This window comes from Hylobates moloch, unplaced genomic scaffold, assembly GCF_009828535.3.
Source record: "Hylobates moloch isolate HMO894 unplaced genomic scaffold, HMol_V3 SCAFFOLD_5, whole genome shotgun sequence".
NCBI classification, from domain to species: domain Eukaryota; kingdom Metazoa; phylum Chordata; class Mammalia; order Primates; family Hylobatidae; genus Hylobates; species Hylobates moloch.
Window position 1 is genome coordinate 40,449,364 of NW_026652280.1, and position 10,360 is coordinate 40,459,723.

The following is a 10,360-nucleotide window of genomic DNA, read 5'->3' on the forward strand; positions in this document are numbered from 1 at the left end:
AACTCAATTTGAAGCTCTTGTAGAAATGGTTGATCCCTTAAATAGTTACTATGATTATTTTAATAGTTGATATTTAAGATCTGATATTTGGAGATTGGTTTTAATTAGTTTAAAAGTGACATTCAGGTACGGGCCATTAAGACTTTACCCCTCCAAGTATATTGTTGGAACTGCTTTACAAAATTCAGAAAATCTCCAATAAAAAAAAAAAACAGTGATTTTATTGAACCTGGTCATCTCAATTTCAGCATTCTCCTCTTACAGATAATCTCTTTGTTTTGATCATTATTGCTTCATTTGTGCTATTTTTATATTGATGGTCTTTCTTTAAATTCTTCTCTAGGTCCTTTGCTCACCCATGATTCCTTGAGGTTTGTGTTCTCCATTTTCCTCTTCTCTCCTGAAACAATTCCTTCATACAGTCTCATTGATTGTCACAGCTTCAACTCTCAACTCCAAGGAGATGACTAACAAATCTGACAACTTGTTATAATCTGACTAATTCTCTGCATCCCCTTTTCTCTTGCAATCTGCCTGCTGAATATAACTGTCTGGATGTCTGACCATCTACAAAACTTCAAACAAAATTTTCTTGCAAACATTTTTCTTCCTATTTTCCAACTTTCTGCTAATGAAAACTCCACTCTTTTAGTTACCGGGGCTCATAGTCTCAGAATCATATTTGATTCTCTCTTCTTTTTTGTCAAGATAAATCAATTTTATTTTAAAATATTTCTCTTTTATATTGTTTGTTGCTGTTGATGATGTTCACATCCGATAGATTTTATTCCCTTATCTTAAAGTACTTCTACTTTAAGCCCCCAGCATCCTTTATAAAGTGATGCTACAAAGTTTGACTGATCTCTGTACTGTGCTCATTGGCCATTTCACTCATTACCTTGTAAGAGATAATTCTCTTTTACATAAGACTCTACCCCAATTCTTATTCAGGCCTGATTGTGCAATAGATCAAAGTGGCTATGATTGTAAGAAAGTTTAGAATCACACTGGGAAACATCTTTGACAAATTTAGGGGATTTGTTTCATGTTACCTTTCTTTCAGTTTCCTGTTTAAATTTTCTCCACCCACTTTTGAATTTTTAAATTGTATTTAATCATGTTTTTAAAGTTTCGGAAAGATTTTACAGATCAATATACTCTAACCATCTAATGCCTTACAACAGACCACATCAAATATTGTTGCAATAAACAAAACCTGTCATTTATTATTATGTGTCATGGTTTTGGGTGGTGAATGACTGGAACCAGTTAGGTAGTTCTTTGTCAGGGTGTCTCACGTAGTTGTAGTCAGACGATGGCTGGGGCTGCAGTTGTCTCCAAGTCATCTTATCACATTTTTAGCATCTGGGCTGGAAAGATGCACATGGCTGATGGAGGAACAGCTGGAGCTCCTCAAGCATTTCTCTTTATCACTATGTGTTTTCTCCAGCATGACAGATTCAGGGTAGCTGGACTTCTTAGGGGATGAATCAGGGCTCCAAAAGTGCATATATTGAGAGAAAGTCAGGCAGAATCTGTATCACCTTTTATGACCTAAACTCGTAAGTTACATAACTCAATTTCTGTACCATCCTATCAGTTGAGACAGCCATAAAGCCTGACTCAATTTAAAGATGAAGCAATGTAGACTCCACCTCTTGATGGCGGAGTGGCAAGGTTCTGGAAGTTCCTGTGTGATGTTAATGTTGGAAAATACAATCTGCTATACTGGATTAAAGTGTAACATATGTAAAAAAAATTTTTTAAATGATGTATCTTGCCACTTCCAGTGTTTGTTCCTACTAACCCAGCCTGCTAAAGATTAATTTTCCTATAGCATAACACTATCCTATAGTAATCTTCCAATCAATAGACAAACATTCCTACTTTTGTAATGTCTTAATTTGCATCTTATGATGAAAAGGTTTCTGTGGTTAAAAATTGTTAAAGCATTTAAATAGCCTTCTACACTACAGGACTTGTACATGTGCATTGTGAATGTTCAAGAAGGACAGATATTACATAAACGATTCTCACAATAGTTTATAGAAACCTTTCGTTCAGTGTCCCAATCAGCATTTTTCAGTGCCTTTATTCTGTAGGATGTACTCTGGAAAGCACTGATCTATACTACCACGTCACAGTTCTATATGTACAGAATAATGACATAATCTGCTAGTTAAGCCACACACTTTTGAGAGACTGGAGGTTGCTATTAATGACAATAGGCATTAGCTATTCCAGACACCTCAGTGTAAGGGTCACTCTACTTAGGTGGCATATGCTCTCCATGCTGGTGCCTAGTTAGCTTTTCAACCTCATTCTCTTGTCCTTAGCAGCCCATTTTTAATCTTCTACTACTCATAGGCTTTTGGACACAGCGCATGCTTTTTGTTCTCTGTGCATTTGTATTTGCTTACCCCTAAAACATTTCCACTCCCATCAGGAACTTTAACAAGTTCTCGAGTGAAAGGTAAAAACCTTTCAATGAACAATCATACCACTTCCCCAAGGCAAACTCTGTTCCATCCTATATTACAGCCAACTATAATCTAGGCTTCCTCCTTCCTTTACATTGTGAAATGCATGTGTTTTGGGATAATTTTTTACTGTATTGAATTGCTAAGTGTTAAGCTATATCATATCCAAACTAAAAGTTATGTATTTCTCCCATATCCAATACATGCAGATAATGTATTGAAATGTTAGAGTAGAAGTCATTTTTACTCTAACATAACTATTTAACAATGGTTTTATGGATCAATTGTCAGCCTTTCCTAGTACTAGATGTCAAGGGAGATTTGAATGAAGATGTTTAAACCTTCGAAAGGGGTAGAGACACACACATGTGCTATGTTGAGTTTATGCACGTGTTCAAAGCAACCAATAAGGTTAATACAAATATACTGACATTATGACAATTTGAATAAAAATCTAGACAAATATATTGGTATTATCATAGTTTTGATTTATAGGAAAGGTAAGAAGAGAAAGGGCAAATGAGAAGGGATGGACTACAACATTTAGAAGTGTGACAAGAAGGAGAGGATGGACTTCTTTAGACAGCAGTGACATTTCCTACCTCTCCTTCATTATCTTAATTATAGTACCTTTCATAAAGACAGTTGCTTATTTTCAAGTTGGAAAAGAGGAATATTGGGCTAAACAATGCCCTATACTCAACCTGAACTATAAGAAAACTGAAGAATGAGAATATTTATGGTTGTCTACTTTCCCATTTTCCCACAACGCTTTGGACAACCACTCTGTTTAGTTCACAGATGGCTCACAAGTTTATCTTTGCAATGTTGGGTCTATCTCTGAACCCCTGGATGTTGAAAAAGCACCCACCTTTGTAAAATAATAATGAGAATGGAAGATCTGAGCTGCTGGAGTGCCCAGTGGCAATGATGGGAGAGGATACAGGCAAGTGATAGAATCTAGAAAAAGGATAGAAAAGAAAGACTTACATAATTAAGTTGGTTCGAAGGCAGCAAAGATACTGTGGTGGTTAAGAGCTAGATATCTGATGGAAATAAATACAGACATGAACAAAGTAAGCAGAGATGCAGGAAGCTAAAGAAATGAAGTTTATATTTTAAAAAGGATATGAGAAGTTTAGTTTGAGGGAAATAATGACCTGACTATTAGAAAGCAGGTGAGTTTCCTTGTCAGAAACATTCAGAATTAAGTGCAAAAAAGAAAAAGCTATGAGAAATATTTGTTATAGGAGTCTTTCTATAAGAGACATTGAGCAACATTGTTAATAATATATTTACCAGCTTTATTTATAGACAAAAAATTATAAAATTAACACATGATCAGTGATTATCTTGATTGTCAGATAAAGTCAAGAGTTAAATTTCGAAGTTTCAATCTATAGGGAAAATAACTTTAGTTATAAGAAAAACTATTATAATTATTCAAATTCTCATGCACCTTTTATCCAGTCATCTGGATTCTGCTTTTAGTTCAGTATTAGGCCATCCTAGACACTGAATCCACAGTTTAATGGGGAAGCCTGGGACTCATAGTCCACAAAGTTTTTCAAATTCTGAAAGCTTGAGTCCTCTTCCTGTTTCTCTTATCACTCATGGCTGCTTGTCTCAGCAAGTTAATCCATTTCTCTATTGAAATTAGTAGTTATTTTATAATATGGTAACTATAATTATGAATTATAAGATAACTCACATATAGATCTTCAGCTGAAGACATGTATCTCTCTAACCCCAAATGTGTGTCCAATAGTCTTCTCACCTGCCATCTCCTAAATATTTCAAAGACATTTAAAACTCAATATGGTTAAAACTAAATTAGATAAAAATCATATGATTTCTTACCTCTCCAAATTTATATAATCTTGAAACTAGGAGTAACCCTGACACTAATGAAATATGTTTGATACCATATCATTAAATATTCTTTTATCCCCCTATCCCCCTTATTTCTCTTCATACACCTACCACTTTTGTCCAGGTTGCCATCTTTTTTTTTTTTTTTTTGGGTCTAAGACTTTTATATTAGCCACTTTACTGTTCTACCTGTGTTTTTCTCTTTTCCACTTTGACTTCTCCATATTCTAGACAATTGTATTTTCAAAAGGAAAATTTGTATCACATTCTCTTTATGTTTAAAATCACTCTAATCTCATTGTTTTTAAACTCTATGTGGTATCTTGCAACTTGGCCTTCAAGACCTGGTATGATGGTATCAACTTGAGGAGTTCCTCTTTAGCTTTACTGCACAGTTTAATCTATCCCACTTTTTCTGTTTCAGAGTCTGTGGTCTTCTCCTGCTCCTTTCAAGCTCCATGCCTAAATCTCCCTTGTATCTCAATGTTGGCACATCTTATACCACCAACATGAAATGTTTTTCTCTGTCATCCGTCATTATCTTCATAACTGTTCAATTGACATTTCTTCAGAAAAGTGTCTCTAACTTTCCTGATTGCGATCAAACAAATACTCCTACAACTCATGAAATCAAGCACTTCAGCTTTAGAGTATTTTCAATGTTACAGTTTTACATTGGTTTGTGTGGTTGATAACATTTGTCTATTTTACTGGCATAAACATTCTATAAGATCAAGGACTCTGTTTGCTTTTGTTCATCATTGTATTCCCACTACCTCAGACTGTACTTGGCATATATTAAGCATTTTGTGAAGACTTGTTACATGGATAATTGTATTAATCAATGAATCAAAAGGTACATCATAGCCCAGATAAACATAAGTATCGTATCTTTTTGCCCTTACTAGAAATATGGTGAGAGGTCAGTCAATATGCATGATATTAATATAAAAAGTAATTAATTGTTGAGGTTCTTTTTCAGTAAACTTCAAAGGAATGCATTATTCCACTGAGGATCTTCTGGATGGCCAAAGTTGATATGCAATTAAGGGGGTCAGACTATTTTCAAGTTATGCTATAAAAACTTAGAGTGAGGAAGCAGTAGAAGAAAGAAATGCAGCAGGCCAGAGCCAGTTGGCAGTAATGAGGAAAAGAGCGATTGCCAACAACTGCACTTTTCAGGGAGACAAAAATGTGATCAAAACCATTAAAACCTCAGGGATCAAGTCAGTGTACTTGCCAGCCAGCAATCAAATCTTCATCCAATGTACCAGAAAAACCACTGGCAAGATACCAGGGCCAATTTGTATTTGGTTATGAAGTGTCTTCATTGTCATCGACCTTAGGAATGTAATGTTTCACCTGCCAATTGTCCTAAAAAAGTTGTTCAACAGAACATCCAAACAAAAGCCCCCATCATCAGTCCTGAGACAGGTAATGCAAACACAGATTAGAAACTCCAGAACACATATATCACTGAACTCTCTTAAGTCCCAGTTTTGTGTTAGGCACTGAACTATTTTCTGGGGTGTGTGTGTTTGTTGGGAGGAGGGGGCAGTTGAAGGAGGGGGAATTAAAGTCCTTGTCTTTAAAGAGCTTTTTTAATCTTAGCATTAAACAGTCTCAGCTTCCTTCTTCAATCTGAAGTTGACTATGAAACTTACAAAGGGTTTACTGTGCCTCATGCATTGTTGTAAGTGTTTCATGTAAATTACTTAAGTTAACCTTCATGACAAATCCATATGATAGATATTACTATCTCCTTTGAGAAAATTAGGAAATAGAGGCATTGGGAGGTTATAAAACTTGTCTGAGGAAGGAATTGAACACAGTCTGTGTTACTGCAAAACCTGTGTGTCAGTCACTGCAGGATTTAGCCTCCAACCTCTTTGCCAACTCCAAATATAAGCTGTACTGTATATTTGGTGGAAACCTTGGGGGACATAATCTAAAAATAGTGGTTCTGACATATCATGTGATACCTTACATTTATGTATTAATTCAATGGTATGCGCAGAGAAAAAAAGCAAACTAAATATTTGAGTCTCATAAGATTTATCTCTGTTGATTTTCATAAACACAAGTAAAACAGATGCAAACACCTTAGCTATCTGTATTATTTTGCTCATGGTGGAATCTTAAGTGAAATTATTCACAATTACCTTTTAGTTGGCCTTGTAACTTGGCAAGCATGCATGCAATCTCAGTTTGTCTCTGAAGCAGAAATCAAACTACAGTGTAGTTAAAAAGCCATGACTACTTTCTACCAGGTTCATCTCTTTTGGACTATTTTGGTTTGAAAATAAAAGGTGGCATGTGCCTCCTGGTCAACAACACATAGTTACTATGAGAATGGACTAGAAACTAGCTATTATTATGTGGGATGTGATAGTACAGCATTGTAGAGCTAGAGAAATAGTAATAACAAAATGACCCCATTTTAAATGATTCAGGAGATGCACCAAGAGAAGTTTGGACACCCTATAAAATCATTATATTGTTATTTCTGGGTAAGAGTGTTAGGTGCCTAAAGTCTTCATTAGCTCACTGCCACTAGCCCCTGAATAAGAGGTCTCTAGTGAAGAAATAGAAGAGACTAGAAAAGCCATACTTACTGAATTATCATCATCATCATCATCATCATCATCATCATCCTGCTTGATATAATTTTTTTATCTTTTGTTAAACAAGGATCTCATGACTCAGTGAAGTGAGCTATAAGTTGTATATTAACTATGGGACCTGAATGTCCATTTGCTATAATCTTCACACCCAGGGGAGTCTTTTAACTTCTTTGATTGTCTTCATCAATGGTATTCATCACCTCATAAGCCTTACATGTTTACTTAAATAGTTCAAATGATGAGTGATAGTGAGTCAACAATAACTTTAGTTAGTGACTTCAGGAGTGAATTAAAAAAAAATTCTTATCTCTCCCCAATCACTTTAGCTACCCCATTTCTTTAATGGTACATAGCCCACAATGAATTTTTCTTTGAGAAGCAGAATACCCATGATTTATAATGATATCTTTATAAGGAAGATTTAAGTCAGCATGTGTCCTCTGCAGTGTTTGCATTTCATACATTATTTTTCAGTTTTGATTTTTGTTTTATTTTTTGGCAGACGATTAAAGGAACATCAGACATCTGTAAGACAATAGATATTGTGTGTGGGTGGGGGGGATGGGGTAGTGAAAGGGCTTCCAGTGTCCCTGAAATCACACAGCAGAGAGACCCACTTATCTGCCAATGACTGACTAGCTGGCACTGTAGAGGGGGGACAGGCAGAAACAGATAAAGTGGCTCTCACTCGATGCACTTGTACCTAAGCCTCCAAATGGCACCCACAACATCCTTTCCATGCAGCAGGCTCCCTTGACATTAGAGAAAATATCACCGATACCAGCTTGCCATATGGGCATCTCCAGGCAGGGCATCTGCTGTGTGCTGTGGCGGCACATGGTGGAGACAAGAAAGGTTTAACATTTTTCATTAGTGTATGCCATAGACAGTTGAACTCCATTATAATGTCTGCAGGAAGAATCTGATCCATTCCATTATCACAGTGACAAAGAGAAAGGATGGCTTATGATTCCAGAAAGGTCAGAGAGAACTAGTATTCAGCAGTAAGCACTCAAGGTATGATGATAATAATGGGAGAAAGGCTTTAAAAGATGAAGTTTACAGCCAGATGAAAATTAACATTTAAAAAGAAAGCCTGATCTATGAGATATCCTTATTCCTCTCTATTTCTTTCTCCTAGAAATTGCTGGTTGTTGGTATATTTATATAAAAATATGTTCTTTCTCCTTCAAAAATCCGTATCTGCTCTCTGATTCTTTCCACACTGAAGTATTAGAAGGAGATGCCTGTTGCTATGGGAGTGATTTCGATGTCACGAATGGAAGATAATTGTTTCATTGTGTGATTAAACAAAGGAAGGAAACGAATTGGGAAGGGAAAGCAGGTGGCTTATCTGTGTTTCTGGCTATAGGTAGCTAATTATTAATCCTTTGGCAATCCTGGGAATAACATTAATCATAAGAAAACTCCTGGGGTACAGAAGTGAATGGGGTGTGATGTGTACTTGAACCAGAATTCACATTTTACAGTGACATGTCTAAAATAGTGACTAAAAATTACTTACTTGTTTCAGAACATTATGTGAATGACTAACAATAAATTCCGACAACTGGTTGCTCCCTCCTGAAAACTTCTCTGATTAATAAAAACCTCTGTGATATATGTTTACCCTCACTCATCCACTTCTTTTTTTTTTGACAAAAAGGGGTAAAAGGGTTATCTGAATTCATAAAGTACTTCCCCCGTCACTACATGGGCTGAAGAATAAGTGTCAGAATTACTTAGACAAATATTTCCCCCTCTCTTCACTTGATGCCCTCACCCTCATCTCAGGATAGCCCTTTTCACCTTTTTAACTTAATAGTCAGGAGATACTATGTGAAGTGAATCTAGTGTTAGGTGTTTGAGACTGCAGCTTTAAGATGGCTCAATCAAGTCTATGTAGACTGCAGCTTCCACCTAATCAAAATAAACAAAAACATGTTAGCACTGTTTGTTGTAATCAAATTAAATCTTAAAATGAAGATCTCACTCTAAATCTCACCCTCATTATTTCATCCTAAATTGAACTTTCAGTATCAACCCTAATGTTACCAGCCTTTCTGGCCAGTAACCACTTTATCTGAGATCGTCATGACCAAGGGTGCTATGCTGAACCTGATAGGCATACAACTCTGTATCCCTTTGACTTTTGTAACCTGTACTGAATAAATCCTTCATCTTACAATCTTCCTCCTCCACTCCTATAATCAGATGTCCATCCAGATAATATGATGCTCTTACTGCTAAGATAACTGCTCAATCCAAAGATATTAGTCTTTATTGCTCTAGAGCAATATTTAATACTATGGACCAATATCTTCTTTTCCATTTTTTTCTACCTATATTTGCATTCTCTCCTTTTACCTTTCTAGACATCTCTTGATGTATTTTCTCACCATTCATTTATTCTAACCATACTCAAAATGTATGTAGGACTTTAAGTCCTTCTTTTTTCTTCTGCTCTTCTCTCTACATATTTTGCAAAGAAAATGGCATATATATGTTGCCCATCCATGGTTCCATTACCAAGTATTTCCTCAAACCATGTGGACCCTCAAATCAAAATATCAAGCTCAGACATCTTAGCTATACTCTGACTTCATATTAGCCATCACTACCTGAATATCATATAGGCAGCTCTTGTGCAATTCAACTTCAATATAAGTTCATTAATTGAATAAGAACTTGACTTTCTCCATGTACAAAGCTTTCTTACCTTAGAAATCCCGTTTCAGTGCGTGGCCAACTTACGTAATGATTTCCAAAGTCCAGTTAATTTCATATTCTGCAGGGAAAAAAAGCAAGCAAAAAAAAAAGCAGACCATAACAAAAGCAGATAGCAAGAGGGCCAATTAAAAAATATATTAGTAATTACATTAAATATAAGTGGTCTAAAGTAATGGAAGAGATTGTAATATTGAATAAACAATGTAAATTAAAGTTAATGGTACCTAGTTGAAAGACACTTTAAGTAAAAGGATCTAACTAGCTTAAAAGTAAAAGGATAGAAATACACATCTCATGATAAGAGTAACCAAAGGGAATTGAAGAAGCATGGTTAATATTTTATATTTTGTTTTTGAATAACATTTATATTTTATAAATATTTTATAACAGGTTTTCACTGGTGTTTATTTAATATTTTAAAATTTGTCTCCTCTTTCCTTTACATATGCTCTCCTGGTGCAAAGGTATTACTAACAAAGAAAAGACTGCTTCTGTAATACAACAATAAATTTATTGAACTAAAAGTTGAGACTGACACCTGGGCATATTGGGCTCCTCATACCTCTGAATAAACAGGCAAATAAATGAGTTACTATACCAGCAGAGATAATTGATCCTGATTATCAGAGGAAAATTGAGTTGCTATCTGTCACA

At 35.5% G+C, this 10,360-nt stretch overlaps 1 long non-coding RNA gene across 1 annotated transcript; it reads right to left on the bottom strand.

The window, feature by feature from the left end:
* Positions 1-1,249: 1,249 nt before the first annotated feature.
* LOC131383599 (uncharacterized) lies at positions 1,250-9,717 on the bottom strand. The gene is made up of 5 exons (XR_009213743.1): positions 9,696-9,717; positions 8,786-8,896; positions 4,188-4,267; positions 3,352-3,440; positions 1,250-1,370 (listed from the first exon to the last, which is right to left on the bottom strand). It is a non-coding gene; the product is annotated as an uncharacterized LOC131383599 (long non-coding RNA).
* Positions 9,718-10,360: the final 643 nt, after the last annotated feature.